The 13,055-nt window shown below is 43.3% G+C and overlaps 1 protein-coding gene across 2 annotated transcripts in view; it reads left to right on the plus strand.

Moving 5' to 3' along the window:
• TRAF3IP3 (TRAF3 interacting protein 3) overlaps positions 1-13,055 on the plus strand; it is a 143,833-nt gene that overhangs the window by 14,259 nt on the left and 116,519 nt on the right. The window contains exon 1 of one of the 2 annotated variants that reach the window (XM_077481512.1): positions 9,291-9,354. The exons of the other annotated variant lie outside the window; for it this stretch is intronic. The gene's annotated coding sequence lies outside the window, so the exon portion shown is untranslated. Of the gene's footprint in view, positions 1-9,290; positions 9,355-13,055 lie in introns of those variants that run through there. 2 annotated transcript variants of the gene reach the window in all.

Genomic DNA, 13,055 nt, shown 5'->3' on the forward strand with positions numbered 1-13,055 from the left:
AGCTAAGCCCCAGGAATTCAGCCACTTTGTAAAATGTGCTGGCATACTATGAGTTAAATCCAATAGGGTGCATGCCACCTCACGGACCTCTCTCTTTAATTTACACCTGTCAGTTTTACGGAGCTCTGGGAGTGCAGCTATCACTATACTCCCGGAACTCTAATAGGAGAGATGTTGTCTTCTCATACACAGCATCTGCCTTCTGCTGTCCATTCACAGAAGCCTTTGTATTCTGTGAATGACTTCCCTTAATACAAAGCGACTCTGTGGTTGGGCAGCCACAATGGCTTCATGTGCAGCCTCAGAAGCTTAAGACCAGAGGATCCAGCATTGGAGTACCAGAAGCATAGCGATAATCATGCTTCTGGCACTCAGAAAAAAATGTAAACTGTAAATAAAGAGATAAATCCATGAGGTAGACTTAACCTCTATTAATCCAGCACATTTTACAAAGAAGCTGAATTCCTGGAGTGGTAAAGGCAAAACTTTTTTGTTTGTTTGTTTCGATAGAGTGGTAAGGGGATAGAACTATTGTCAGGTTTTTATTGCTGACCCCATCAGGGATATTCACTCTTGATGTCCTCATCACTAATGTCACATGAGGAATGAAAGTGAGGGTAAATCCAAAATCTGAGGTGCCACCAGAACAGGAATTAAGGGTAAACCATCTAATGGGTGCACTTGTTCTTGTGTAAACTATCCAAGAGGGGATTTCCCTCCTGGTGGAAAGCTATATTCTCACCTCTCCCCAGACCTACCCATAATACCTTAACTAAAATAAGACCATGAGACCATTTTTTAATTTTGGCAAAACTTGGCCGCGGCACTTTTATTGGTTTTCAACAGTGTATTTATCATCACCATTTATTAAATCACGTAACCATAAATTCAACCAAACAGAATTCTATCTGCTCAGTTTTTAGACCTCGAGCAGTAGCACAATTTTAAATATAAATAACAGTCCCCCCCCCCAGAATCCGGGGTGACCCTACCACATATAGGTGCTCGCGACTGGGGCGGGAGGGAGGGAGCTCCAATCTTCTTGGTGGTCCACAGGCAAAGAGGAATACCCCTTCACCTGTTAACCTTTTATAACCTCAGGAAAGCTTCCAGCACATTCCCTTAAACCTGATTGGCCCTTCCCTAAACCCTTGCTTTTACCTTCTTAAAGGGGCCTCACTCAGATAACCTAATCTTTGCTGTCCTGCTAGCTGCACTAATCTATAATAGCTGACAGGGGGGGGGGGGGGATTTTGGGGAGTCCACAATCTCAAGAAAGTGGACCTATAATGTTTCCCCTTTTTTCAGGAGATTGTAGGACCCACCTCTCCCCAGACCTACCCATAATACCTTAACTAAAATAAGACCACAAGACCATTTTTTAATTTTGGCAAAACTTGGCCGCGGCACCTTTATTGGTTTTCAACAGTGTATTTATCATCACCATTTATTAAATCACGTAACCATAAATTCAACCAAACAGAATTCTATCTGCTCAGTTTTTAGAACTCGAGCAGTAGCACAATTTTAAATATAAATAACAGTCCCCACAAGCCGGCCTTGACCTCAAGGACGGCCCACCCCACCTGCCGCGGCCACAGCCTCCTCTATACTATATTGCAGGCCTAAATTGAATATATCTAAACCCACCTCTGATAAGTGCACCCCATCAAGTCTATACAGTCCCGGATAGCCACCTTCTAAGTCCACATGTCGATAAGATAGACCCCCAAGCTGGGCCATGAATTTCTCCATTGCCCTATTAACTCTTTTCCTCATCTTTTCCATAACCCTCCTCTGATCAGAGGAGAGCCAGGAAAGACGAGGGACTATCTCTGAGAAAACTAAAATTGTGCCTGGGAAAATAGTGCTAAAACTAAGGAGGTCCTGCTTGATCATAAAAAGCAAATCTAAAGTTCTAAGGTTCCACAAATCACTCCCGCCTAAATGAATTACCAATATAGAGGACGAGGGCCATATTTGACATAACCTATTTAACTGAAAATAGAGTTGATACCACTGAAGTCCTCTAATGCCCTTCCAAAGTAACTGAAAAGATTCTGGTTGTAATGACAGATTCGTTGAATAACTGCGTTGAGCCGCTCTTTTTTGCACCCAGTATATAAACGAATGTCCCAATATCCACACCGTGTGTTGTGCACCTGGAAATTAAACAAAGAGATTAGGTCGTACATATAACCGAAAACATTGGGACTTCCACCTCCCCATTTCCTTAATGTCCGCATCCGGGAACCCTGACCAGGCCGCTTCAGAAGCTGCACCTATCCTAAATGAGTGTGATGAGAATTTGAAGTCACTCAAACCCAGTTGTTCTAAACATCTTTTGAGTACTGCATCAAATTGATATTTTGTCAGAGGCCTCAAATTTGCGTGAATCAGGAAATGCCCCATTCCCGGTGGTCTAATAGCCAAGAATTGTTTAACAGCTGCTACTGGGCACACTAATATATCCCCGAATTCCTGCAAATGGACCCACTTGCCCTTGCCACATTGATCCGTCTTGGAATATTGCAACCAAATGTGTACCCCATAGTTGTCCACCACCACCCGTTCATTCCTAATACCTGAAACACCCAGTCTATTTGCCGGCACCAATTCAGAAATGCGGAACGCTCCGAAAAAGGCCAGTATAAATGCTGTCTTGAACAGTAAAACCTCATAAGCCGAGAAACATATGACTTCCTACAAAGGCCACCAAGGATGCCGAGGGAGATCGGTCTTCTATCATCCGCCAAGACTGTTGACCCCCTGTAACCCTTTAGTGCCTGTTTCAAAGAAAAATAGGAAGAACAAGGTTGCAGATCCCTCAGCTTAAAGAAAAAGGAAATACCAGCCAAAACTTTCGTTATATAACTATAGGAGTAGCTTTGCTGCATTAAACTATCCATGAAGGCTAAAAGCCTGTCTTCGGATGGTTTGTTAAAAGGAAAACCTCCCACACTGGCAAAGGACAGCCAACTTCTCCAGGCTGCTGAGTAGTCGGCCCACGTCTTGGGCGCTAAAGACCTCTGAATGGCTTCAGATACTTCCTTCATACCACTTCCCACAGATAGTCTGGGCATGGAATGCCATCTCTGTCTGCTTCTGGGGGCAACAACCGAAAACGGTCCATCTGAAAGCGAGATAAAGAATCGGCAATGTTATTCAAAATCCCCGGAGTATACTTAGCCTTCAGCCAAATATTGAATTTAAGGCACCTGAAAACCACCTGCCGAAGAACTTTAATCACCAATTCAGAACTAGATGACAAACAGTTCACTGCATACAGTACTCCTTTATTATCTGTCTCCACCAGTAAACGCTTATTCGAAAAATTTGAACCCAACAGTTCCAGAGCCACCAAGATTGGAAATAATTCTAACATAACCACATTCTTAGTAACGCCCCGCTGCACCCATGACTCGGGCCAGCTCGCACAGCACCAATGATTCTGCCAGATAGCACCGATTCCTTTCGTGCCCGTGCATCCGTGAACAGTCGGAAATCTGGGGCAAAAATAAACTCAGACTGAAAGAAAGACCGGCCATTATAACCCTCTAGAAACCTAAACCACGCCAATAAGTCCTCCTTAATCGGGACAGTCATGTGAATGTGAGCCATAGGGGATTTCATACCTGAAATAGCCAGGTAAAGGCGGCGTGAAAAAATTCTGCCCACTGGCATGATTCTGCAGGCAAAAGCCAAAATACCAAGGAGAGACTGCATGTGCTTCAACTTGATTTTCTTCTTTTGCAGAGCTTTTGTAATCAAACCTTTCAATTTGCTAAGTTTCGCCTCGGGTAAACAAAACTCCATCATGCATGTATCAATTTCAATGCCTAAAAACTCTAATACCGTACCAGGCAAGCATGTCTTTTCTTCAGCCAGTGGAACACCGAATTCCCATGCAACAGCTTTAAATAACTCCAACAATTCAGCACAACGCGTAGAGTCTGATGGTCCTACAAACAAAAAATCATCCAGATAGTGTATTACACTATCCGAACCAGATCTCACACCCAACACCCAATGTAGAAATGTGGAAAAAAACTCAAAATAGGCGCAAGACAGTGAACACCCCATAGGAGACACTTGTCAAAGAAATATTGCTTCTCAAAGAAAAACCCTAGGGAATTGAAAGCCTCCGGGGAAATAGGCAGGAGACGAAAAGCTGATTTTATATCTGCCTTTGCCAACAAAGCACCAGTGCCGCACTTCTTAATTATATTGATTGCATCCTCAAATGTCGCATACGAAATGGAGCATAAGTTTTCATCAATATCATCATTCAATGAATCTCCTTTCGGAAACGACAGATGATAGATAATGTGGAAAGCATTAGGCTCACGCTTAGGAACTACTCCCAATGGGGATATCCGAAAATTAGGGATGCTCAAAGGGCCCTTCTATACGCCCTTCCGCCAATTCCTTGCACAACTTATCCCTAACTATCTGAGGGTACAAGTCTACTGACTTTAAATTCCCCACTAATATACAGCCAACCCCAGAAAAAGAAGGTAAAGGAAAGCCTTTAGAAAAACCTTCAATGAGGAAACGTGCCTTTTCCTTGTCTGGGTAGCTGTCCAGCCATGGGCACATTTTTTCCAGCCTCACTGGAGTGCAGGCTTTTTGGAAAAATATCCCTCTGTGCCGGACCAAGACTGACATTCACATTCTTTTTAAAACATTTCGCTGCTGGGTGTGTACCTGCGCAAATTGAACATTCATGTCTGTATTTACAAGCCAAATTCCAACGACACTGACTTTCATTGAAAGCAAAACAACAGCCTTTTCTAAAAGCCAGATTTTCAGTGGTAAATGCAGCTGGCCTGGGTGACACCGACTTCTGAGGGAGTATCAAATTGAGCCACAAACCAACATCCTTCATTCCCCATTTTAATGCTGGGTGTATGGACAGTTTCTGGCGAAAAGACTCATCATAGTAAAACCATCCCAGGCCACCAAAGCTCCTATAAGCCTCTAATATATGGTCCAAATGTTGGAAAAGACCCCCACACAGCTCCGGGTGCTTCTCTGCTAGTATGCCTGCATAAATACAGAAGGCCTGTAGCCAATTGTTGAAAGACCTGGGGACCGGCCTACACCTATCTTCCTCACCTCTCTCTTCCCCTTTCTTATCTGATCTAATCATAAATTCCTTGTAGGAAGGGAGGAGTGAAAGTATGTCTATATATTCCCTCTTCCATATTTTATCTTTTACTGATACATTTAAATGACATCCTAATGGTGACATCTCACACGGCATAACCCCTTTCATGCATGTTTCAGGTACATTCAGTGTATTAGAAGGCGCAGCTGTATGTAATGATTCAGGACCTGTAATGTCATCCTGCAATCCCTTATTGACATTCCCATTGTGAACTGTGAAATTAATAGGAGCAGGATAGAGCACAGCAACAGAAGAGTTAACAGGCAGCGATGCCACAGCAGAAGAGGGAGGCACAGATACCTGAAAAAGAGATTGAACAGGAGAAGACAAAGATCCTACTAACCCATTCAGAATATGCAGTTGATTTAACTCACCAGCTGCCGAAGGCTGTCCCGCACAATGCTGACTTTCCACCTCCAGAAGTGCTGCTGGGTCTGGGGGTTGCAAGGAATACCCAACCTGGGACTGCTGAGGCACCTCAGCTCGCCGAGTGCCTTGCTGTGTCATTTCAGCTGCAGGCTGCCTTGAGAGGTGCTGCACTGGCTTCCTCCCCTTTGGTTCTGCTGCTGGCTGCTGTACTTGACTCCGCCGACCGCCTTTGTCTGCTGGTGACTGGGAGTAAGTTCACCATTTCTTCGAGCCACGACGGCCCCTTGACACACCGACCGAATCTTCCGACCGTTCGCGAGATCCGCTCTTCTCTTCGTCTGCCTCCACAGCCTGCCGAAAACATTCGGGAGGAACACTTCTCCTCGTTCTTCCACGAAGGGGTGGCTCTTTCTCTCTCCTCCCTTCGCCATTAAGACCAGCCTGCTCACCGCCCACTGCTGAGTCTCTAATCTATAATAGCTGACAGGGGGGGGGGGGGATTTTGGGGAGTCCACAATCTCAAGAAAGTCGACCCATAATGTGTCCCCTTTTTTCATTCTGTTGAATCTACAGGACAGGAAGTGAAGGGAAATCTATCCAATAGGACACAGAGGACAAAAATGGTTTTAACTTTTCCCTACTCTGAATTAAAGAAAAGTTTTGGCTTTAGATTCACTTTAATGATACCTAGCATGCACAGTTTAAATGCTAAAAACGTCTTCAGGCACCTGTATAAAAACAAATGAAATAATAACTGAATTACTTTTTTTTACCAGAATGTTGAAAATTTCACAAAATAAAATATTCAGATTTAAACATGTAGACGTTATAAGCTTAGATACCAAAATAAAAAAAATAAACTTTTATAGCGTTTTTAATGTCAAAGCTGTTTGCAATTTTTTCTCAGCTTGTCAAGCCGGTAGTACCACTAACATGCAAATGAGTTAGTGGAAATCACACTGCATCTGTTCTTAGTCACCACTGTGTTATCATAGGCATAACTGACAGATGAAGTACAGGAAACTACTACTTCTGGTTAGTTAAAGACAGTCATGGACAGATACCAGATGACAGTCGTCAGTGACTATTCCATGTCTACAGCAATAACAGACACCCCTGGTCATCTATTCCATGGGAGACCCATCCGAAAAATTTAAAACTATCTCTGATAACTATTGATTTACTAAACAAGTACATTTTGGCATGCCTTCTGGGAGGACTGTGATGTACAATGCATATGACGAGCTGAGAAAAATGAAGTTCCATTTCACAATTGTGTACACACAATCGGATTTTGTTATTGGAAAATTTGAGAACCAGATGTCAAATTTTGTGTGATGGAAATTCCGATGGAAAATGTCCAATGGAGCCTACATATGGTCGGATCTTCTGAGAGTAGGCTCCCATCGAACATTTTCAGTTGGAAAATCCGACCGCGTGTACGGAGCATAATGCTGGGTTGACACTACGTCTCATAGCAGGAGTCCAGTACATCCTCATTCACCGTTTCAGGTCCGATTTCAGACCAAATTTTTGGCTGAATTCGGACCTGAAAACGGACAAAAAGATGCACAGGACCCCTGTGCAATTTGCACTGGAGCCGCTGTGGAGATGTGTGAACCGGCTCCATAGAGAGCCGGTCACAATCTCCTGACATACGAATTGGATGCAGAGAAACACGGGCCTCATCCAATTCGCAACAGTGGGGACCCAGCCTAAAAGAAAACAGTTGGAATTGAAAAAAACGAAATCGATGCTGCATCTGTCCTGTCCCCCCCCACCTCTAAGACCGAGACCTGAGCAATCAAAAACCACTGATAGCTTAGTTCTCAGACTTTAGTGAGCATAGAGGCTGTGGAGGGGGCAGGAGTGGCTGACTCAGTCTCCCAGTGGCTTGCTGAAAAGCTGAGCCAGCTCCTGGTCCAGGCATCTGGGTGGATCCCGACATTAAAGTATAAGTAAAGGCAAAACTTTTTTTTTTTTCGCCATTGGATAGAGTGCAGAGGGATTAGCACACCTGTCAGTTGTTATTGCCGCCTGTGCCCCCCGTTAAGGAGATTCACCCACTTTATTTGTTCTGTTTACCATTATCAGTGAAAGTGAACGTGAAAGAAGATACCAAATTTTGGGCTGCCACAGAAAAGTAATAGATGGGAATAGTTCTGGTGAGATAGGGACCCCAAGGAATTTCCTTAATTTGCAGGGAATTCCTGTCACTTCCTGTTTGGCTACGGGACAAGAAGTAAAGGTTAATCTCCACAATGGGACACAGATTGTAAAAAAATTTGACAGGCGTTGTAACCATCCCTTGGTCTATCCAAAATGAAAAATATAAAAAGTTTTGCCTATAGTTCTACTTTAAAGTCAGGACAAGGGATGAGCTCAAGCGTGTTCGCATGCTCCAATTGCAGAGCCTGCCAGGAAGTCGGCGCAACGCTGCGCTAATCACAGGCAGTGAGACATTGCCCGATCTCTGCAGCCGCACATCGGGGCAATGTCTCACTGCCTGTGATTAGCGCATCGCTACGCCGACTTCCTGGCGGGCTCTGCAACTGGAGCATGCGAACACGCCTGAGTTCATCCTTAGTCAGGGTCCATCCAGAGCCTAGACAGCCCAGTTGTCAGCTAAAAATGGGTCACGGGTGTGGAATGAAGTGCTTTGGCCCCACTTTTCCTTTAAAGGCTAAACTTTTTTTCATTTTGAAAAAAGCAGCGGAGAAAGATCGGTTATAATCCCTGTCAGAATATTATTATTTTTGCCATCTGTGTCCCATTGCGGAGATTTACCTTCACTTCCTGTCCCATAGCCAAACAGCAAGTTGAAGGTAATACCTTCAGAATTAAGGGAGTTCCTTGGGGATCCCCAGGTCACCAGATCTAGTATCCCCATTGGAAGAGTTCCCCTCTATTACGTTTCTGGGGACATCCCAAAATTTGGGATTTAATTTTACTTTCAATGATAATGTTATACAGGACAAATAGAGAGGGGGGGGTCTCCTTAACAGGGGCACAGACAGTACAAATAAAAAACGGACAAGTGCTCTAATTCCTCTCTATTCTATCTAAAACTTAAATAAGAAAAAGTTTTGCCTTTAGTTTTACTTTAAGCATTGGGTCTATTGTTTGATGTCTAGGTAAACTTTATGGCCAAAGTTTTGTATGTGATCATTACAGCTATATGAGCTTCTTGGACATCTCATTCCAAAATCAATGTAAATGCAATCTAAACAAAAATGATGTCACCCTGTACTTATACATGAAAACCATGAAAGTAACCTGCCTGCATGTGGATGCATGGAACATTTGTGCAAGCAAAAAGGGCCCTTCACACAGATTAAGGATGCCTAGTTGAATGAGGCCCAAAGGAGAAGACCAATTCAAATTGCATTCACCCCTCCACCTGTATCTAAGGCTGGAATCACACCTATGCATTTTTAGTGCTTTTTGCATTTTGCAGATTTTCACTACAGTCCATTTAACATGGTTTCCAATGGAACAATTTCTGTTGTGCAAATCTGCAAAATGCAAAAAGCACTAAAAATGCAAAGGTGTGAATCCAGCCTAAGATGGCTCTACCCTTTCTAGATGCAAAACTAGAGAGATCAAAGCTAATTGCTGATTGTGGATTGCTGCACATGTTTACCCCCTTGCTGCAATGAACATTATCTTTCACTTAGATGGTGTAGAAAGTGCCGAATCATGCTTCCCCGTTCTGTATGTTGTAGACAGATAACCTTCTGACAGTCCTTTTCTGAGTGTAGCTACCACTAACAGCTGACCGTTGTCATATGCGGTAGGCTTCGTAACATTGTCAAGTGAGTATTTATACAAATTCTGCAGTTATATTTTATAGCATTTGTTTACGTTTTATTACTAAGTCAAACTTTGTAAATAATACTTATGTGAGCATATATATATATATATATATATATATATATATATATATATATATATATATATATATATATATATATGCTTGCTTAGCATTAATGGGAAATGTCATGAAGAAAAGAGCTAGATGGTTTTCTGAGCTGCATGCTTCATTTGAAAAGCTGGTTACTTTGTTACGTTGATGTTAAAGGGAGTCTGGGCTTCTATCACTTACCCTTTAAACAACACATACGTTCCATGCCTACACATGTTAATGTATCTTTTGTTAAACATATAAGGCCATTAGAAGATTATATGATGAATTAACCCTCCCACTGCCAGACACTCTCTCCTATTCTGCACCTCCATTAGGTTAAAGAGAACCTGTCACATAAAAGAGTTTAAAAATAAATTATTATTTTTTTAAATGCAAAAAATAAAAAAGTTACATCCAAGCATATAAAAACCCCCACATATACCCAGGTACGAAAATAAACACACGGGTGGGGGAGCAACTACGCGTGTAAATGTTGATTGCAATACACGTGTTACATATCGCCGTGCATGCCAGGTTGAGCAATATTTTTAGCTCCAGACCTCCTCCGTAACGCTAAACTCCATGACCTATAGGGGGCATTTGAAGTGTAGCCTATAGAAAATATAGGGTACTGAAGTTGCCATTTCATGGGCACATGCAAAGTTTTATGGTTAAGGTAATTTCTTGTGAGATTAAAAAAAAATGCAACTACCACTATTTTGTTCTCTAGGGTGTCTGCTTTCAGAAAATATATGTGTTGGGGGTTTATGCAATCTTCAGGCTGAAATTTTTTTATTTTTTTTTAAACGTGTACGAAATAACCTGCAAAAACAACTTTTGGTAGAGAAAGGGTTAAACCGGTCCTTCACACAATAAAGTAATTTATTTGACTCTCCCCCTGCACTCTTCCACAATTAGATTTAACTTTTTTTTGTGTGTGTTTCTTATAAGGCTACCTTCACACTGAGCCGCTAAAAACTAAAGCTCGGGGGAGGTTTTTGCCCCAAAAAAAAGGGTAAAAACAGTTTTGGAAGCGCTGCCCATTCATTGCAATGGGCAGGGCTTTTTTAGAGCGCTAAATACAGTACTCCCAACCCGCCCCAAAGATGCTGCTTGCAGGACTATTCGTAACGTCCCACAAGCCACCTTGCAATGAATGGGAGGCAGTTTTGCTTAGCAGAGGCTATTTCTAACGCCTGAAAGGGGTCTAAATGTTGTGCTTCTTGCTTAGATGAGACTGTTATTGTGCTCCCTGGGCACTCCTGATTAGGGATGAGCTCAGGCGTGTTCGCATGGAACACGTGCAGAGCCCGCCAGGAAGTCGGTGCAGCGCTGCGTTAATCACAGGCAGTGAGACATTGCCCCGATGTGTGGCTGCAGAGATCGGACAATGAGACATTGCATGTGAGGATGTGTCGCAGGGGCACCTGTGGCAGAACTACGCATGTTCTAAGAAGACACAGATAAGGGATCTCAGGGTGTTCGCACATGTAAAGGAAACCTGCATGTGAGCAGATCAAGATCCACTTTCCCACTTGTGGCACATTGACTGAATGGGTTGTCGATTAAAGATCAATTATTCCAATCAGAAGAGCTCAATCACTTATTGAAGAGTGGCCACCAAAAAGGATTCATTCACACTAGATGCTAACTTGGCACCGAACAGATTTGCGCCATCATATGGAATTCTGCACACATTTATTTTGGATGCTGTATCGGCCATCCACGGTTTGAGCCATAGCACTCTTCTTTCTGTTACGGAGGCCAGCATAGCCTTGGCTGAAGATCTTATAATATCTACTGATGCCTCTGCTACAAAGTCCCCTGCTAGCTTGACTTCTTGCAGAGAGGAAATAATCTTTCCCATTTCAATGCCATCCTGTAGCTCTTTTTCTATTTTAGATGCCCATCCTGAGATGGCTCTGGCCACTGCTGCTGTGGTAATTGCTGGTCTACAGGCTCCCCCAGCCATGGAATATGCCTTCTTCAATTCTAGGTCCATCTTTCGGTCGAGCACATCCCGAAAGGAAACCGCATCCTCGATTGGTAGTGTGACGTGGCGGGCGAGACGCATTAATGAGGAATCGACGATGGGAGTATTAATCAAAGGCTTCATTTTTGACTCTTTTAAAGGGTACATCTTGGCTAATCTGTTTGTAAGACTAGATCTTTTGTCAGACCTCTCCCACTCGTCTTTAATGGGATCCTCCAGCTCCTCTATAAATGGGAAGGATACCGGATCTCTTTTTAGGTTTGGAAAATATTTCCGTATTTTCTGCGGTTCCGCCGCATCATCTTGCCTGAGTGAGATGGGGGTCTGCTGAAGACGTACTGGGAGCAGCTCTATCTAATGCTGGTGTTGTTGTTTCCAGTATGGACTCCCGCACTGATTCTCTTATGAGGTCTGTAGCAATTCTTGCGCCTGCCTCTTTCTCTTTAGTAGCTTGATTGAAACAAGAGCGACAGGCAAGTTTATCTGGCTGTCCCAGAGTGCCGCATATCCAGCAAGCATTTGCTGCAGGTCGGGTGTGGCGGCTTTGACAGTGTGAGGAAGGAGATCTCCTGTGACTTGATCGACTGTGGCATGAGTAGCTATGTCGTGAGTGGCTGTGCCTTCGGCGCCGTGAAGGAGATCTTGAGCGGCTCCTGCGGGACCTCCTGCTTGACATATGGCTAGATCTTCTCCCATGCCTGGAACTTGCGGCTCTTGATCTAGACGGGCTGCCAGAAAAATGCAGCATGTAACGTCTGGCACTCTTTTTTTCTCCCCTTCAATACTTACCTTGCCCGGTAAAGCCTCTTACCTAACTTGTTGATGGTGGTCTGCGTGGGCAGTGGACTCCATAGAAAAAAAGGGGGGAAGGACAGTCTGAGAAATAGAGAGAAATAATGTGTATATATTATTTATTTATTATTTATTAATTTTTTTTTTATTAATTATAACAAAGTTTATCTGCAAGAAACAATATAATAATAATAATAATAATAATATAGGAGTCCCACAGGGACTTACCTTGAGACTGCAGAGTGATCTACATGCAGAGGCTGCAACCTTCCTTAAGTCTTGCAGAGTGCACAGCAGAATCACAGAGAAATACAGCTCTGTATTTGAAAATAGCGCCATTGTGGTGGCTAATTGACGCTCCGCACACGCGCAGAAGCGTCCCGAGTGTTCTGGCGGCATTTTGAACAAGGGAACACACATTAGAAACATCGAGGAAAGAAACTGGCACTGCACATGCTCAGAGCGGCCGAACGGCGCCATCTAGGCTGGAATTACAGCATAGAGAAAACACCACCGAAGGAGAAACAAATGGCGGCCATGACGGGGGACTACAAGAGACAACAATCCCAAAGGTAGAGAAAAAAAGGGAATATAAACCACCAATTATTATAGAAATAAAAGATGGATATTAATATTTAAATAAGAGGAATTAATAGGCAAAAGAAGAAGGGGAGTCCACTGCAAAGGTAAAAAAGCTTCTTTAAAGCTTTGGTAATGTCAGAAATCCAGTAGCCCCCTGAGACCACCAGAATGGGGGTTCCCTCCATAGAAGCTCCTCTAGAGACTGTACAGGAGGGACTTCAAAACAGGAGAGGCTTGAACCT

Source organism: Lithobates pipiens, unplaced genomic scaffold (genome assembly GCF_037356315.1).
Source record: "Lithobates pipiens isolate NorthernLeopardFrog02 unplaced genomic scaffold, aLitPip1_a1.2 Scaffold_16, whole genome shotgun sequence".
Taxonomy (NCBI): Eukaryota; Metazoa; Chordata; class Amphibia; order Anura; family Ranidae; genus Lithobates; species Lithobates pipiens.